Here is a 16,015-nt window from a genome sequence, read left to right as displayed (position 1 = left end):
ACCTCTGCCATCTTCATGAGAAAAATTTTTCCTTGGGTAGCTGCTGTCTTTTCACCCTTGGCCCCAGAAAGAACATGCTTTGAACTAACTAGAGTTCCTACTGTGAAGTGCAAAGGAGGTAAGCTGAAGTGTACTTACATCTTAAGGTACAGCCATTCATATAATTTGGCCTAGAGCTATTGACCTTCAACTGACACACACAGATGCTTATTGTATGTTTTTAAGCATTTGTGTGTGTGTGTGTGTGTGTGTGTGTGTGAATGGAGCAATAGCTGACTGAAACACATAGTCTTTGCTCCTTGCAAGTCATAATAAAAATCTTTATGGTTTTGGCTGGGCATGGTGGCTCACATCTGTAACCCAGTACTTTGGGAATTGAGGCAGGAGGATTGCTTGAGGCCAAGAGTTCAAGATAAGCCTGAGCAACATAGCGAGACCCTGTCTCTACAAAAAATAAATTAGCTAGATGTGGTGGCACACACCTGTAGTTCTAGTTACTTGAGAGGCTGAGGCAGGAGGATTGGTGGTTGAGGCTGCAGTGAGCCATGATTACACCACTGCATTCCAGCCTGGGTGACAAAGTGAGACCCTATGTCTTAAAAATATATAATATAATCTTTATGTTTTTGAACTGTAGTGGAGGCAAAATTTTACCTCTATTCTTACTACAATTTCTCCAGCTGAACCTGAGAATTAAATTGATGTAAGGCAGATTAATACAAAAAGACCATACAAATTCATTTAATAGTTTTCTGTGGCACAAGAGGCTTCATTGGAAAATGAAGATACTACAGTGCAGTGAGAGTGGAACACTTACATGCTGAATTAGACAAAGTGGTAAACTATGTAAATGTAACAAGGCAAAGGGGCTTGGGCTTAGGTAGTTACTTGGGTAGAGAAGTGGCTGAGAGGATAAAGGCTCATTTAACAAGATTTGTTTACACAGATTTCCCTCAGCCTCAGTTACCTTAGAAACTAGAATGAATGATACTGTCATTCTAGTTTAGGGAGGACTTATTTCACAGAGGAATTTAATCTTCTGCTTTTAAGAAACAGAATGAGAGTCAGAGTGATATTCTTGCACCTGCTATTTTTCAAGTGCCTTTAACTCAAAATAGTCACTATGCCAGAGGGGCATAGTTTTTAACTCCTTCAGAATATATCTCTTCTAATATAAAGTATAATTTACTTATATAATCTACTTATTCATTTTGTGTTTTCTGTGTTGTCTCCTCCTCTCTTCCTTCAACTCCAAACCTCTTGAGGACATGGGTTTTTGTGTACTTTTGTTACTGTGTTCCTAGATTGCTAGATCCTATATTCTAGAATCCCAGTACCTAGCACAGTGGCTGGGGAGAGAAGCAGGCACAGGGTAGGTGCTCCATAAACATTTACAGTAGTCCCCTTTCTATCCGAGGTTTCACTTTGTGTGGTTTCAGTTACCCATAGTCAACTGAGGTCTGAAAATAGGTGAGTAGTGTACAATAAAGTATTTTGAGAGACAGAGAGATCACATTCATATAACTTTTATTACTGTATGTAGATTGTTATAATTGTTTTATTAGTTATTGTTGTTAATCTCTTAAAATGCCTAATTTATAAATTAAACTTTATCATATGTGTGTATGTATAGGAAAAAACATGGTGTATATAGAGTTCAGCACTATCCAAGGTTTCAGGCATCCACTGGGGTCTTGGAACATAACTCCTGTAAATAAGGGGGGCTACTCTATTAAATTCATGAATCTCTTAATCCCCTGTGCAACTGGACCCAACTCCCAGTGTTTGTGATACACATCTAGAAATCTTTCTTCTTGATTTATTTTCTTCCAGTTGCTTTTTTTAAATCCAGCTCCAAAAGATGTTTTTCATGTTATTTATTTATTTATTTTCTGAATCCCACTCTCAAAGCACAAAGGCTTACACATTCATCAAAGGGTGCATATATTTTTATTTGGTGGATTTGGGACAAGTTCCTAAATCACGGTGACCATTTAAGACTCAGGATGTCCACAGATTTCCCTATCTTTTTCAGTTTTCTCCCTTTTGGCACTTCCCAGTCTGGAAAGTCTCTCTCCTCCTTTTGGTATTCTTTGCTATCAGTGCAGTAGAGAAAGAAAGAAAAAGAAGAGAGAAAAGGTTATGACAGGCAAATTTTTATATTCTTGCATCAGAATTTCCACTTTCATTAAATGCTTGAGGGAGGCTGTGGGGCCCCTGGAAAAAGTCTTGTTCATCCTCTGGTACACAGGGTTACATACTGATCAGAGAGAGAGGAGGCAGCTTTTTCCTGTTCTTAGAATCAAGAAAAAAGGTGGGCTATGTAATTCTCAAGTATCACTGTATTCATTTTAAAAGGTTACTCTTCTTTTGAGATTATATCCTTTTTCTAGTTTATAAAAGGATGCCCAGTGCAAATGGTGGGTTTTGCCATTAACAAGGCAGAACATGGTTTTGCATGACATTAGGACATTGACACTTTCTAATCCAATAAATTTCAAAGTCTGGAAACCAATGCTCAATCCCCACATTTTTTATACAACTTGGAATCTACAGATGACTAGAGGAAACCAGAATCAAACAGAGCTATGGAAGAAGCTGGGGACAGGGAGAGGTAATTATTACTAATTTTAATATTCTTTGCTTTGATCTAGAAACACATTTATGGACTCCATGTGATTTGAATCAATGATCTCATCTGGATGGAGTCAAATGTCTTATGTTTCATCATGATGTCAGCAATTGGAAATTACTTTTCCTTAATCCTAAATTATTATTAAATTCAGGCACACAAAATGTTATTTAGGAATACAAAATGTTTTTTATATATTTTGCACAGCTGTGTTCCCTGTCTTTTCCTGTTTGCACACACACACTGTAACCAGTTGGACTATTTTAATTACCTTTATATTTTTGCTTTGCAATATGAAATTCAATATTAGGTATTCTCATCCTTTTGATGGCAACACACTCACAACAAAAAAGTTAAAATGGAGAGTAAGAACTAGTAACATAGGCTTCAGCAGCTGCCAAAACTCCTTGGTACACGCGGATGTAGACTAAAAAAGAAATGTGAAGAGTTTTTGGCCTAGTGCTACAGGTTTCCTACTGTGCTAGCCACTGGGGCCTGGCATTAGTCTGAGACGCTACAGTTTGAGACAGCTTGGCTTATAGATCTGAATTTCTTTTTTTCAAGGAATTGAATCCTTGAATTGAATCTAAGCCTACAAAACCGAAACGCAGGTGCTTAAAATCCAAACTTGGGGAGAACCTGACAGCTCCAAAATAGTAGATGGCTGTATTTCAGTTTTGACTTTCCAGTCTTTCTTCACTCTGTCACTTGTTCTCCTAAGGCCTTTGAGAATGTCTCCTTCTTCCCTTTAAAGGAGAGGAGATGGAAGAAAAAAAAGGATTCAGAAAACCCAGAGAGTGTATGATTTATTTTTTTCTTGGAATGAAATGGGTAATAAAATTTTCAGGCCCGAAAACGAACCCCACTTAACCACGAAGGGATTCGAACCCTCAATCTTCTGATCCGAAGTCAGACGCCTTATCCATTAGGCCACGTGGTCCCTCGCAGGTCCGTTGTTGCTGCAATACTTAGAAAATAAAACGAGCTTCCCCTTCACCCGCCCCACCCCCCCCCCCCAACCCCCCGTGTTGGCATCCACAGCGCCCGTGTTTTCGCCAATGAGAAAATGAAAACTTTAGATTAGGTGGGATATTCGGGGCCACAGAATCGGGATTTATAAACGGTTGGTATCGACAATTATTTTAGTCTTGTGGTAATATGACTACTCCTTGGAGAGAAAAGTCGTTTGTTCTGACTCCCAAGGCAGAAGAAATGGAGTTTATGGCATCTAAAAGATGCTAAAATTCTGCATATTGTCTGCATCGAAGGATATGTTAAAATAAGCTTACTCAAGGTTTCTTCCCTATGATGCTCATCCACATTCACCATTTACAGACTAGGTTCTTGCAGGGTCTGCCCAGATAGTTGTTAAGAAAACTGTACCTGGAAGGCAGTTTTACCACAAGGCAACATCTGCACCGTGGTCTTTCTCGCCATCCTGCATGGATATCTGCAGACCCCGGAGACAATTACCCTCTCTCCATGCTGTTCTGGTACTTTCTCTGATTGTGATAATGTGATATCAGAGCACTTTTCGTGGTATGGTTCTGTTTAGAAAGGAAAGAAAATACTTTCCTTGGGGTTTCTCAGGAGTGCCGAGCGGAATAGAGCCATTACCAGTTTTTGAGGTTCCCATATATTAAGAAGTGAAGGAACACGAAATAGAAATGCAAAAATTTTTATTATTAACAATTTTTACATTTAATAGATGAATCAACACGAAAATGTAATGCATTAGCATCATACTATGGAGAAGATATTTATAGAATTTATAATGTTCCGTAGCGCTCTTGGCCCCATCATGGCATATAAAGTTCTATTTTGTGTGGCTTCTTTCAAGCCTGTCAGTGAATCTCTGTGAAGTCAAGTACTTCATTTGAAGATAATGTCAACAGCCTACATATAAGACATTTCCTTAATTTTCCTAAACCCCAGATACTGGGAATAATGGCTCTCCTGGCTCATTTGCGATAAGTCTTGGTTTCTCTTGGTTAGCAAATATAGCGGCTTCTGGTGCATAGAAATTGGGCCTTTTACATAGTCTTTCTTTCCCTATCCATAGAATAACAACTGACAAATAGTAGGAGCTCAATAAAAATATGCAGAATTTCTCATTTATTTTCGAATTCTGCAATCATCTTCAATGTGAGAATTATTATTATTATTATTATTATTATTATATTATTTTTGAGACAGAGTCTCACTCTGTGGCCTAGGCTGGAGTGCAGTGGCACCATCTCGGCTCACCGAAACCTCTGCCTTCCAGGTTCAAGCGATTCTCCTGCCTCAGCCTCCCAAGTAGCTGGGATTACAGGCGCCCACCACCAATGCCTGGCTAATTTTTGTATTTTTAGTAGAGACAGGGTTTCATTATGTTGGCCAGGTTGGTCTCGAACTCCTGACCTGAGCTGATCCTCCCACCTTGACCTGCCAAAGTACTGGGATTACAGGCGTGAGCCACCACGCCCGGCCAATGTGATAATTATTTAACAATATTCTTCTATTCTGCAAAAATCTTTGTTGCTCTCTCTTTCTCCTTCCTGGAGAAGATTGATTGAAAGGCTATTATAATATCTGGATGACCCATAAACCATTATGGGTAGTGTTTGTAGAAGTATCAAGGAGTGGTTGAATTCTGGGTATTTTTTAAAGGGTTTGTGATTAAATTGGTGTGAAATAAATAGAAAAGTCATATATATCTCCAGTTTCTTTTGCTGTAACAACACAGTTTGCATTTACTGAGACAGGAATGACTTCAGAAAGAGCATTTTGAGAGTGGAGTGTGTATGTGTGTGGTGGGGATCTAGAATCTGTTTCAGCATTTACTTCAAGTTGTGTATTGAACATTCAAGTGGAGATGACTAGTGTGGAGTGGTCAGATTTAAATAAATATATACAGTCCCAAACTTTCCCTTTCCCAAGTTAGAAAAGAAGTGACTTGCTGAAAAATAAACCAATCAAGGACCAGATCATAAACATGAAAACTCTAAAGACTTTTTTCCTTTATTTCCCCCCTTATTGATTGATTGATTGATTGCTGCACCTCCTGGAATGGGACAGAGACTTTTTTTTCTCAGGAGAGAACTGGAATAATATTCTTTGCTCACAATTGGTCAGTGGTTTCCTATTGCCCACTGAAAAATAAAATCCAAGTGTTTGCCTTGTATACTCACCCCCTTATGACCTGTTCTTTCCCTTTTTGTTCTGCCATAACTCCAAACCAATTTTAGGTATTGTAAGACCTAAAATTTCAACTGCTGCCTTGAGATTTTTGACCCTCACAGAGCTCCCCAAAAATGCTTATCCACAAGTTCCCCTGTCTTGATAGCTATGACTCCCACAGGCAGGAAAGGTTCCCTACTTGTCCAGTTCCCTTATCTGACAGACCAGCTGCATCTCACTCAGGCCTCAACCTAATGGGTTTCGTCTCACTGCCAGTCCCTAAAACTGTTAAAGCAAGCCAACTACATTCTCTGGAGGGAACCAGGAGTCACCCAACCCTCTGATGACTACAAAGCCTACCTCTCACAGCCCCTAATGGTTCATTCTGTTCCTGAGTGCAAACCTTCTGTGGCCTTGCATGGTGTGCAGTGCCCTCTTTTTTCCAGGCTGTGAGTACATATGACTAATAAATTTCTGCCAGTCTCATTTATTCAGTGTTGAGTGTCATGTGTCCAGCCTTCTTACTATTTAGGGCAGGAGAATTTATTGTCTTTCAACAGGTGCACAGGAGGTGATTGGAACACAGCCACTTTTCTTTCCAAATCCCTCTCCCTCACATGACCTCACCTCCATACTTCATCACACTGAATTATTTGTAGTTCCTTAAAAACCTTTAACTAGTATGCTTCCTTATATTTATTTCTTTTTGCTAGAGTGCTCTTCTCGGCTATATGGCAAGTTCTTACTCATTCAAGTTTTGGCTCAAAACCTGCCACCATTTTAGAATCAGACAATTGCCAGGGCAAAATTAATGCAGCAACCCTGTTTTAGTTTTCATTTATCTCTGTAGATAAGTGCCATGGTGATGACCCTTACTAAAATATTGGAATGTTCACATACTTACTGGGTAATAATGTTATTCTATATATCTCAAGTAGTGTGTCACTATGAACTAGGTTGTCAGCATTATTTAAAGTAAATATGATGATTCATGATGTGTGCCTGGTGTCTGGTTCCACATGGCTGGCCACGTGGTAGCTATGACTAGCTCCCCTTAACAACTTTGACTCTAATGCCCAAGTGGACTTTGCTATGCAAGCACAGCTTACACACATGCGTGCAGTTCACAATTGGAGAGAAAGGGCTTTCCTATCCTCAGTGAAGACGGTGGATGAGAAAGCCTTCTTTAGCCTTCACCTGTTGGAGGCCAAAGGAATGAGGGACGTGACCAACTCAATATATCACTGGAGGGTATATGAGCAAACAGCAAACTGTTCTCATGAAAGCAGGATGTTGGCAAACTGACAACTGCATCTGTCACCAGAAGGAATGCTGAGGGCAATCACGTCCCAGGCACCGTGTTCCTTAAGGTTATCTATAGGAACATCTGGAGTCTGTTGAACAAAGAAAGCAATCATGTGAGCCTGTGATAAATCAAGTAGCTGACCAACAGTTACCCCTTCCTCCCTGTTCACTCCACCTAATAAATATGAAGGGCTGTAGAAGCTCAGGGCCCTTGTTCTCTAGAAGCAAGGAGCCCTCTGACCCCTTCTTTTAAACAAATTCTTTTGTCTTTGTCTTCATTTCTGCATTTGTCCTCCTTCGTTTAGTCCTACAGTAACAGCCACAATGGCATCCAAACAGAGACTTGAATGAAGAAGGTCTGCTGGAGCAGAGAAAGTGAAACTGATCAGATGAACGAGGAACCCCAGGACGAGTCAGCCAGAGGAGGATATAAAGTCAGTGCCCTGAGGAGGTACTGGGAGCGGGAAGTTTCTGAATCAGGGTAACATGGGGCAGAATTTGTCTATGGAGGAGCAACATTATGTGCAGTTGCTTAATGCTCAGGTTAGCTCTCAAACACTAACTAAGCTTCTGCAGGAGTTTATTATGCATAACCCATGGTTTCCACAGACAGGCACCCTCAATGTGGAAAATTGGGACCCAGTAGGAGACAGATTAAAACGGGCTCATCAAAAAGGTCTCAAAGTTGATCCTTCTGTTTTCTCTGTTTGGGGTTTAGTCTGTACTGTCCTTCTGCCATTGTCCCCTTCTTATTCTGCTGGACCACAGGAGCCATGTTCTGAATCTCAAAAATTGAAAGAATCTTTTGTCTCACCCACAGCATGCATTGAAAATGATAAACAGGAGGCCAGGCACAGTGGCTCACGCCTGTAATCCCAGTACTTTGGGAGGCCGAGGCGGGCGGATCGTGAGGTCAGGAGATTTGAGACCATCCTGGCTAACACAGTGAAACCCCATCTCTACTAAAAATGCAAGGAACTTAGCCAGGCGTGGTGGTGGGTGCCTGTAGTCCCAGCTACTTGGGAGGCTGAGGCAGGAGAATGGCATGAACCCGGGAGGCGGAGCTTGCAGTGAGCTGAGATCATGCCACTGCACTCCAGCCTGGGTGACAGAGCCAGACTCTGTCTCAAAAAAAAAAAAAGAAAAAAAAAGAAAAGAAAATGATAAACAGGAAAGGATGAAAATTGGCCTGTACCATCCCCCCAATAGCAGAAACATCTATACCGCCTCCTTCAGTAGCAGAAAGAGACCCCAACACAAAGAATTCTCTGCGCTGCTGCCATAGCTGGAGAGCCCCTAGGACCTTGCGCTTTTCCTATTTCCATAAGGCCCAATCTGAATAATCCACAGCAGTTTACTTATGAACACACCCCGGTAGAGTTTAAGTTGTTGAAGGAATTAAAAGCTAGTGTAGTTAATAATGGAATACAGAGCCCATTTACTTTAGGATTGCTAGAATCTGTACTCGGTGCTATGTGCCTTCCACCCTTTGATATAAAGCATTTGGCTCACACTTGTTTGTCTGGTAGTGCATATCTGACATGGAATTTAAACTGGCTAGAACTGTGTGCAGACCAGACTAGACAGAATCGTGCTGCTGGACACGGGGACATTACAGAGGATATGCAACTGGGTAATGGCCCTTATTCAGATCTGCTGCGACAATGGACACTCCCAGGCACTGCTTACAAGCAGTCTGCCTTGGCTGCTAAACGCGCCTGGGACACCATTCCAGAGCAAGGAGTCCCAGTACAATCTTTTCTACAAGTTATGCAAGGGTCGCAGGAGTCCTATGCACATTTTGTTGTACGATTACAAGAGGCAGTGAGGCATCAGATTCCTCATACCGCTGCTGCAGAAATGCTTACTTTGACTCTATCTTTTGAAAATGCAAGTGCAGATTGTAAACGTGCTCTGGCACCTGTGAGGTGTGCAAAGATCTTAGGAAAATTTCTCAAAGCCTGTCAGGATGTGGGAACTGAACTCCATCATTCTACAATGTTGGCTCAAGCAATGGCTAATTTAGTAGTAACAAATCTAGAAAGGGCCAAGGGTCAAGCCCTAAAGTAGGAAAATGTTATAATTGTGGAAAAATTGGACATTTCAAAAAAGAATGCCATCAGACCTCTGGGCAGAGAGGATCTTATAATGCAGTTCCCCCAGACAGAAAAAATGCCAGGACTTTTCACTCGTTGTAATAAAGGAAATCATTGGGTTAATCAATGCCACTCAAAATTTCATCAGAATAGCACCCCCCTGTCGGGAAACGAGAAGGGGGCCTGGATCCGGGTCCCTCAAACAATGAGGGCATTCCCCATCCAGGCCACAGCCCCATTTCAGGGATGGGTTCCCAGAAGAACATTGATTCCCTCTCCCCAGGAACACCCAGAAGCACAGGATTAGATCTTCCAGTCAGAGAACGGGTTACATTTGTTGGAGGAGACAAACCCACAAAGATTCCCACTGGTATTTGGGGACCTTTGCCAACAGGATATATGGGATTAATTTTGGGCAAAAGCCGTCTTAACTTACAGGGCATTACCATGGTCCCCGGAGTTGTTCACTGTGATTATGAAGGAGAAATTCAAGTAGTAGTAATGTCACAAGATCTTTGGGTTTTTGAACTGGGAGAATATACTGCTCAACTATTGCTTATTCCCTGCAAGTTGCACTCTTCCCCATGAAAGGAAAAACGAGGGAATCAAGGATTTGGAAGTACAACTAGGCGGTAAATTTATCTATCACAACCCATAGCATTTAATCGACCCACCTGTACAGTGCAAATTAAAGGAAATAAGTTCTATGGGCTTATGGATACGGGAGCTGATGTGTTAGTAATATCCAAACACTATTGGCCCACCATCTTGACCCCTGCAATTAACTTCTACATCCCTAGTGGGACTAGGAAAGCTCAAAGTGTTCAATGGAGTGCTGAGATTTTATCCTGTCTCAGACCACATGGACAGTCATGTACTTTTCAACCTTATGTTGCAAATATAGCTGTTAATCTATGGGGCCGAGATTTACTGACAGCATGGGACATGAGACTTAAAAATGAAACTATTGATAATCCAGGATTTAAAATGTTAAAGAAAATGGGATTCAGAGTGGAAAAGGCTTAGGAAAGCCCCTGCAGGGAAACCCTGATCCAATATCAATAACTGGACAAAACAGAAAAGGGCTAGGTCATCAAGATTTTTGGTGGGGGTCATTGGTATTTCTCCTCCACCCACTGCTTTGCCGCTAGAGTGGCTGACTGACAAACCTGTGTGGGTGGATCAATGGCCCCTATCACAGGAGAAACTGATGCAACTCCATCAGCTAGTGAGAGAGCAATTGGAAGCAGAACATACAGAATAGTCAGCCCCTGGAATTCACCAGTATTTGTGATCCAAAAATGTCAGGAAAATGGCAACTGCTACATGATTTGAGAGCTATTAATGCACAGATTAAACCAGTGGGTGCATTACAGCAAGGTCTGTCATCCTCAGCAGCCATTCCAAGAGATTGGACTCTTGTAGTAATAGGTCTTAAAGATTGTTTTTTTTTTTTTAATATACCATTACACAAAAAGGATAAGCCTCAATTTGCCTTCTCTGTGCCTTCTATTAATCAAAGAGAGCCTGTCTCTCGCTCTCAGTGGAAAGTTTTAGCCCAAGGCATGCTCAACAGTCCTATGTTATGTCAGCATTTTGTAGGAAAAGCTTTAAAGGAGCCTCACAATATATTTCCCAATGCCTACATCATTCATTATATGGATGATATTCTTTTGGCCGCTCCTACAGATCAAATGTTACATCAGTTATTCAGGGAAATAAAATGAGTCTTGACTGCATGGAATCTCAAAATAGCTCCTGACAAGGTGCAAACAACCTCCCCATACCAGTACTTAGGTACTATTGTTACTGGAAGAAGTGTTCGGCCTCAGAAAGTAACTCTCTGTAGGGAGAGGGTACAAACTCTGAATGACTTCCAACAATTATTAGGGGATATCAATTGGCTGTGCCTGATGCTAGGTATTGCCATCTACCAACTCACACACCTTTATCAAACCCTCCAAAGAGATTCTTCATTAGATTCTCCTCGGCAACTTACTAACGAGGCAGAAGCTGAGTGACAGCGTGTAGAACAGATCCTTCAGCAACAACATGCCTCCCGGCTAAAGCCACAAAAGCCTTTGCTTTTGTTTATTCTTCCTACACCCCATTCTCCATCAGGATTTTTAGGCCAATTCATAGACAAATCTGTAATGGTAATATAATGGCTTTTTTTTTTTATTCAACCTGACAGTGAAATCTTTGCAAGTTTATCTTTCTTTAATTACTCAACTTATAACAATAGGTAGGCATAGGTAAAAAATGCTTACGGGATATGATCCTGATAAAATTATTGTTCCCTTGGATTCCCAACAACAGGCCGCAGCATGGGAAATGTCGACTGCATGGCAAATTGCTTTTGCAGATTTTGTGGGAATAATAGATAACCATTATCCATCAGACAAGATTTTGCAATTTTATAAAGTTCACCCTTTTATCCTCCCTGTAATTACCCATCACAAGCCCATTCCAGGTGGAAAGACATATTTTACCGATGGCTCTTACAAAGGCCGCACAGCTATTTATGCAACTAAACATACTCAAACAATAAAGATCTCTGGAGTTTCAGCTCAATGCTCAGAGTTAATCGCAGTTATTCAGGTTTTAGAGCTCACGGCTTTATCTCCTATTAATATTGTTTGTGATTCAGCCTATGTTGTAAATGCAGCTAGTTGCATTGAGACTGCCACTATTAAGGGCACCCTAGAACCAGAGCTGCTTAATTTGTTTCTAAGACTTCAGCAAGCTATTCTCTCTCGTGCTGCCCCTATTCGCTCTCATACGCAACTTCCTGGACCACTATCTCAAGGTAATGATAAAGCAGATAAATTAATTGGTTCTGTATTCCAACAAGCCCAAGCTTCCCATGCATTACTGCATCAAAACACCTCTGCCCTTACTCATATGTTCCATCTGCCTTGCAGTCAAGCTCAAGCTATTGTGCAAGCCTGCCCCACTTGTCAGCATGTCCCTGGTGTTGCACCTGTGGAAGGATGCGACCCACGAGGCTTGGCTCCAAATGAAATCTGGCAGATGGATGTTGCACATACAGCAGCCTTTGGCAAACTTAGCTATGTTCATGTGACTATAGACACCTACTCCAATATGTTACATGCCACATGTCAAACAGGGGAAACTGCTGGCCATGTCCAACGGCATTGTTTGTCGTCATTTGCCCATATGGGGGTCTCTAAACAATTAAAAACTGACAATGGACCTGCTTATGTTAGTCATGCTTTTCAAAATTTTTTACAGTTATGGGCAATCACTCATGAAACAGGAATTCCTTACAATCCCCAAGGACAAGGCATTATAGAGCGGGCACATCAAACACTACAGCGTATGTTGAGAAAAAAAGGGGGAATAGGAGACCAGCTACCACCTTAAACAAAATTACATTTAGCGTTGTTTACTTTAAATTTTTTGATGCCTGGTATGGATGGTAAGACTCTAGCAGAACAACATTGGCAAGTGTTAGAGGGAAAGAGGCAAGTTTATCCAAAGGTGTTATGGAAATCCCCAGAAGAAGGACAATGGAAAGGCCCAGTGGATTTGCTGATGTGGGGATGAGGGTATGCTTGTGTTTTTACAGGAGATGGACAAACTGTGTAGGTGCCCTCCAGGTACGTGCAACCATGGAACAGGAGACTGGAGGGATCCGTGGATCGCAACCATGGGCCCGGTTCCCCCAGTACAAGCCATAGGCCAGTTGAATCTGAATGCAAAGATGGAACAAGGGCCGACTGGAGTCACATTGACATCCACCCTCATAACATGGGGACAGATCAAGAAAACCATGCAGGAAGCTGAGAAAATGCTGGAGTGCCAGGGTCAGGCAAAAACCCCTGAATCAATGTTCTTGGCCATACTAGCTGTAGTGTCCTGTGTGGTATGTTTCCCCTGTGTAGAAGCAAAAACATGTTGGGCATATGTTCCTAACCCCTGAGTAGTGCGACCTGTACTCTGGAGTGACACTCCTCCTGAAGTATATCGTGATCAGGGAGCATGGACCCCAGGACCCCTAACTCCCCCTGACACAGAACTATTAGACTCTCAGAACAATAGTATCAACTACAGTGCCCCATTGGAGGGACTCCCTTTATGCATCACCAAGGATACATCGCTCAATGGCAGTTGCCTTGCAGTCCAATCCCAGGCATGGTTGAGTCACCATGGAAACATTATGTACCTATTAGGCCTTAGCTCTAATAATATTACTGGTGGATTTACTAATCTCTCCCAGCCCCATCGTCCAAATTGTATTGATTATACAGAATGGGCTCCCTTCAATAATTCTCACCCCCCCTCCTTGGATCCAGTGTCTTGACCCCTTAGCTAGACAAGTCTATGTTAATGGGAGACATTATTGACTGGGGTCCCTGTGGTCATTTGGGAGAGATGAGAATCAGACCTCATGGAACAAACTTCGCTGCCACTGGTGGTGAACATTTAACATTTCTTCGCTATATCGCATTGGGATTCAATCCTAATCTGCCACGCAACTGGCTCGGCATGGAACAGGCTTTAGTCCGTCTTTGCCTCAGTGGCGTCATCAAGGAAAGAGGGGCCCAATTCAGCAGTCGATATGGAAGTTAGCACTCCCATTTATGAATGGCAGCATCTGGGTCAGGACACTATCCAATAATAGTAATAGGACTCAACACAGTTTTAATGTTACCTTTGTAAGAAATATTACCACTCAATTTACAATTTGTGTTTTTAATCCCTGTATCTTTCTGGCGGCTAAAAAGGACCAACTCCAGGTAAACGTCACCCATTTGACTTGTGAGTCCTGTCAACTGTATCACTGCATAAATCATAGCACGATACAAACACACAACATATCCACCTTAATAATTCCGGGTCACATTCCCAGATTATGGATTCCTGTCAATTTGTTTGAGCCTTGGGTGGCTATCCCGGCTTTATATTTTGTACAACTCCTTCTTACTCAGCTCACTCACTGTGCTTGTAGAGCCTTAGGCATGGTAATTTTTGCTACAGTCTCCCTAGTTACACTAATAACCTCTATTGTAGTGTCCTCAGTAGCACTGCACAGCTCTATTCAAACAGCTGAATATGTGAAAAATTGGACGCGTATGGCCAACCAGGCACGGATGCTTCAAAATAAAATTAACACCAAAATACAAACAGAGGTGGCAATGTTAAAGACTACTGTCCTGTGGCTAGGAGAACAAATACAATGTTTGCAGTTGCAGCAGCAATTGCATTGTCATTTTAACCATACTTATATTTGTGTAACTAATTTGTGTAATATAATCAAAGTGAATATCCATGGAGACTTGTAAAGGCCCATTTGCAGGGGGCTTTTACATCCAATGTTACTTTTGATATTAATGATTTACAGAGTAAAATTCTTGATTTGAATAGGCAAACTTAAGAGTATCAGCCCTCTTTAGAAGCTTGGAGCTAATTCCAGCAAGGTGTAGAGAAGCTTAACCCTTGGACCTACTTTAAACAGCACCTCAATGTCTCTTTTATAATTATAGGAATAATGTTATTGTGTCTCTGTTTTCTGTTCATGGTCTGTAAAATCGGCTGGACCACCAACTGGCAATTGAAAGCTGCAGTCTGGAATTGCCTTTATTCAATTAATGCAAAAACAAAAAGGGGGAGATGTTGGAGGCCAAAGGAATGAGGGACGTGACCAACTCAATATACCACTGGAGGCTATATGAGCAAACAGCAAACTGTTCTCATGAAAGCAGCATGCTGGCAAACTGACAAGTGCATCTGCCACTAGAAGGAATGCTGAGAGCAATCATGTCCCAGGCACCGTGTTCCTTAAGGTATCTATAGGAATATCTAGAGTCTGTTGAACAAAGAAAGCAATCGTCAGCCTGTGATAAATCCAGTAGCTGACCGACAGTTACCCCTTCCTCCTTGTTCACTCTACCTAATAAATACGAAGGGCTGTAGAAGCTCAGTGCCCTTGTTCTCTAGAAGCTAGGAGCCCCCTGACCCCTTCTTTTAAACAAATCCTTTTGTCTTTGTCTTCATTTCTGTGTTCATCCTCCTTCATTCAGTCCTATAGTAACAGCCACATTTACCTGTGTATATACATAATTTTTCTGCTTTTCTTGCATTGTATCCTGTGCTATAATGAATCTTTTTTGTTTTTATTTTTAAAACATGTTCTTTAACCCAAACAAAAAATGGTCAATAGATATAATAAATCTTAACTGAGAGTATGCTGAGTCATGTGATTACTTCTGGTGAATTACTGAATTAGTGGGTGGTCATGGGATTACAAGCACTATTTTCCTTATTCCCAGTGCACTTAGTGTACAATCCTTTCACAGAATTACTGTATTGCACTCTACATATTTACTTGTTTAAAAGCATATGGGCCAGGTGCGTTGGCTTAAGCCTGTAATCCCAGCAGTTTGGGAGGCCAAGGCTGGCGGATTGCCTGAGGTTAGGAGTTCAAGACTAGCTTGGCCAACATGGTAAAACCCTGCCTTTATTAAAAATACAAAAATTAGCTGAGTATGATGGCAGGCACCTGTAATCCCAGCTACTTGGGAGGCTGAGGCAGGAGAATCTCTTGAGCCCAGGAGGTGGAGGTTGCAATGAGCCAAGATCGTGCCACTGCACTCCAGCCTGGGCAACAAGAGTGAGACTTCATCTCAAAAACAAATAAACAAACAAAAAACAAAAAACAAAAACAACAAAAGCATATCTAGACTGTAGACTACTTAAGGTTGTTGTTTTTTTCTTAGTTCCTAATACAGTATGTGACACATAAATATCTGAATAGGAATCCTTTCTGAGAGAGAGAAGCATAAAGCAGTCCACA

At 41.5% G+C, this 16,015-nt stretch overlaps 1 non-coding gene across 1 annotated transcript; it reads right to left on the bottom strand.

The window, feature by feature from the left end:
• Positions 1 to 3,499: 3,499 nt before the first annotated feature.
• On the bottom strand, positions 3,500 to 3,572 carry TRNAR-UCG (transfer RNA arginine (anticodon UCG)). The gene has a single exon. It is a non-coding gene; the product is annotated as a tRNA-Arg (tRNA).
• Positions 3,573 to 16,015: the final 12,443 nt, after the last annotated feature.

The sequence above is a fragment of the Pan troglodytes genome, chromosome 5 (genome assembly GCF_028858775.2).
Source record: "Pan troglodytes isolate AG18354 chromosome 5, NHGRI_mPanTro3-v2.0_pri, whole genome shotgun sequence".
NCBI lineage: Eukaryota > Metazoa > Chordata > Mammalia > Primates > Hominidae > Pan > Pan troglodytes.
Note: the sequence above shows the minus strand (reverse complement) of the source record. Positions and strands in the feature narration are given on the sequence as shown.